The sequence below is a fragment of the Xiphias gladius genome, chromosome 9 (assembly GCF_016859285.1).
Source record: "Xiphias gladius isolate SHS-SW01 ecotype Sanya breed wild chromosome 9, ASM1685928v1, whole genome shotgun sequence".
Taxonomy (NCBI): Eukaryota; Metazoa; Chordata; class Actinopteri; order Istiophoriformes; family Xiphiidae; genus Xiphias; species Xiphias gladius.
Window position 1 is genome coordinate 7,343,190 of NC_053408.1, and position 3,627 is coordinate 7,346,816.

Genomic DNA, 3,627 nt, shown 5'->3' on the forward strand with positions numbered 1-3,627 from the left:
CCTGCAGTCTAGCCGAGCTGATGTTTGTCAAAACGCACAGCTGGAGCAGATGTGTGCAGGCTTTTCTGCTGTATATGTGCTGAACCTGATTATTAAATAAACTGGATGTCTGTGTACTTAGTGGAAGCCTCTAGCTTCAGCCCGAGGCTTTGTGGGCAACCTATCTTCTTTGTGCCTAATGATGACAGATTTGCAGGTGGTGTGCGTCTTTTATTTTTCCTGCCCAACTGTAATATGTTTTAGTCTTACTGCTCATTTTGCAGGAAAAAAAAACAATTAAAGTGAAAAAAGGCCTCTTTTTCATCTACCTGTTTGTTTCATTAAATGAGGCTGAGTTGGAGTCCTGACTAATAATGCTAATATTGTTTCATTTCTTCGTGAGCTTTCTGTAACACCAGAGAAGATCCAAATAAACACATATAAAGCAGTGAAGTGCTGCATGACCTGCTGTCTTCTTTGACAGTTCGTGGTCAGATGATAGATTTAATAGTACTCCTGTATTCTTGGTAATGGACCGCGGCCAACGTTTTCAGGCCGCTTCAGTCTGATTGTTAAGTCAACACCAGAGTTCAACAAACAGCTTTAATGCCAGCCTAAATGAACCAAACTAAATGGGGAAACACAGCTGAGCTTGTTTAAACCCAGGGTTTAGATGTGAAAGCACCCTTAGTTGTAACATTAGGGTGATCTTATGCACTCGATGCTTCACCTGTTGGAGATGGAGGCCTACCAGCCACTGGATACTCTTTCTGCAGAGCTTTCATTTACATGTATTTGCATTCTTTGCTTCATTCACACTGATTGTAACATGTATTTTGCCATACAGCTGAACTATAAGCTGCAATTTTAGCACGCAAAGTAAATGGAAAACATTGCTGCACCTGAAAATTTGTTTCAGCTTTATTAGTATAATAACAGCATTTCAAAGTTGGACTTTATTATTCGCCCATGACATTTGTGTCATAGCTTTAATAAGGATTGGAGAAGGCAACTTTATTTCAGTACATACAATACAACAGTGCACACAGGCATACATATGATAATATCCTGAGTTCCTGCAGGTGTATTTCCTGGGAAAATGGAGTAGATCTCGATTCCCAGTATTCAACCTACGCATCACATCATACAGTACACATCCCTTCTCCACCTCAATATGCACCAATACAGTACAGATTCACAAGATAATAAATAGCTGTAAAAAAAAAAAAAAAAAATAACTAAAATGTTTTTTTTTTTTAATTATTCCTAAAACTTAATTCTTAAATGAAAGTCATATTATATGGAAAATCATTCAACAGTATAAAAAATTGGGAATTAAGAAAGGAATCCTCCTATCATCTTTGAAGCTTTTCCTTTATTAACTGCATTGCATTTTCTCAGTAACCAGTCAGCAAAAAGCTGCCTTAAAATGATATAAAATGAATGAAAGATACAGCACTTAAGCTTCTTTGTTTTGTTGTTCCTTTTGAAAAATCTTGAAGATATGATTTTCAGATATGGTCAGGATTTTGTTTGTCACTGTTGTCAGAATAATAACATATCATTGTAACCTTTGCTGATGGTTCGCAAGATGACTTTCTTCTGTTCTTAAAAACAATCTCTCCGCTGGAATTTCCAAAAATTGAAAATAATAAAATCTGCGTCTTCAAAATATCTCTCTGATGTAGATTCTCGTGAAGAAGGAATATATTTCTTCCACATAGCACTGATTGTGTCCAATTGTTTCCATAGAGTCAATTTTGGATGTCGCCCTGCTGTTGTCACAAAATCTTTCTGGAACAAAGTGACACTTGCCAAAGCGCTGCTGTCTACAGAAGACACAATGTGAAGTATGGCAGATATCTGAGATTATTATCATCTATCATTGCTGCCATTTTCTCTCGGAAGCCGCTCCACTGCTTTGTTTCATGTTGCACCATCTTCAGGCTGTACAGGGCAGCTTCTGGAGTTTTACTTGTACAAACAAACGTAGATTACTACTCAGACCATATTTATTCGCTGTCTTGGGTGCAATTTAACATTAAATCTCTCTTTACCCACCAACACCTTGTGTTTAATAAAATAGTGGTAGACTAAGGCCATACTATTAAGGGTTTTTTCTGGAGGGCCTCTATTCCAGTTCATAAGTTGCTGTCACTTTAGCAGGGCCATCATAAAAAGGAATCGGAACGTTACAGCAATAAAAAACTGAACATAACAGAAGTCAAATAAACATTGGTATTTGATTTATTCACCTGTAAAGAGCTTGTAGAAAATGTCCACTGCTGATCCTCATCTGCTCCACTCTCTGTCCAGCAGTCCCTTTATTAGACTCAGAGAGCCAGATCCTGCATCATCTTCACTTTTTAGTTTGAGACCAAAACCGGTCTTAAACTGGTCATCTTCATGTCGGTGCTCTGCTTCTTCTTCCTCTCCTTCTGAACCCTCGTCTTCACTAACTGGTTAGAAAATACAATAATCATGTTAGTTATACAAGGGATAAAACTGCTTTAAGATACTGCTGCCAAAGTACTCAAAACCACCTCTGTGCTAGTTCTGACTACAGTAGTTGTCTCCAGGACCATATTTTGCCATGTTGACACACACACACACACACGTTTGTACTTCTATCTTTGCGGGACATTAATTGACCTAACGCATTCACTAGCCCCTTAGCCTAACCCTAACCTAAACATAGTTCTAACCTGAACCCTTGAACCAGGTCTTAACCCTCAAACAGCCCTTTGAAAATGTGTCAGAAAGTGAGGACCGTTCGAAATGTCCTCCCTCCAACACAAACACACGCACACACATGCATGTACACACACACACACACACACACACACACACACACACACACACACACAGACTCACACAGACTCACAAGGTGAAAACAGTACCAGCCCCGCTGCCGCAGCTGGAAATGATTAGGATCATTATGATTTAAGGGGAAAGCCCAGTAAATATAGTGCACTATATAAAAACAGCACAAAAATATCCCCATATCCCCATCAATATCTGCAAATATAGTACATTGCTGTGATGTTGATGATTTGAGAGATTATTCTATTTAATTTTACTTATGGTTTATTACAAATACCATTCTGTTAAATCCTCTGGATTCTTACAGTTTAGTGGTGTACCAATACTGTTGTTTCCTTGTAAGGTTTGACGTCCCATTCGATGATAAGTTGTTCTGTGATCTATTTGGCTGTGTTGTCATCTTTGTTTTCAGTTAATACATCACTTCTTTCATCCTCAGGTTGTGGATCATCTATTTCACTGAGCTAAAAAGAGCTGCGTCCTGCCACCATCTCCGCCATCTTCTCCAGCAGCTCTGTTACCTGATCATCAGCATTGCTCCTGTTGTCAAGGACATGATAACTCTTTCCACATTTCTCAATAAGCCAACGGAGAGTGTTTGCTTCACTTTCAATGTGTTGCTCAATAGTCTTGTCCCCCCCAGCATCCCCAAACATAAACAGCACGCTTACATGTCTCCACGCTCTCTGTCCAAGTAGCCTCATGTTGTCCTCTTTGACTCTTTTTTTGGTCATCGGTAAATGATGCATCAAGCGCCACCACCAGCAGTATGACATTTGGTGATGGCGGGCACAGAGGCACCCCTTGTAAAATCTCAGACTTCAA

At 39.3% G+C, this 3,627-nt stretch overlaps 1 long non-coding RNA gene across 1 annotated transcript; it reads right to left on the reverse strand.

Annotated features, from left to right (window-relative positions):
• Positions 1-1,308: 1,308 nt before the first annotated feature.
• On the reverse strand, positions 1,309-2,711 carry LOC120794617. Its single transcript, XR_005708143.1, has 3 exons — positions 2,523-2,711; positions 2,235-2,438; positions 1,309-1,953 (listed from the first exon to the last, which is right to left on the reverse strand). It is a non-coding gene; the product is annotated as an uncharacterized LOC120794617 (long non-coding RNA).
• Between the last annotated feature and the right edge of the window lie 916 nt (positions 2,712-3,627).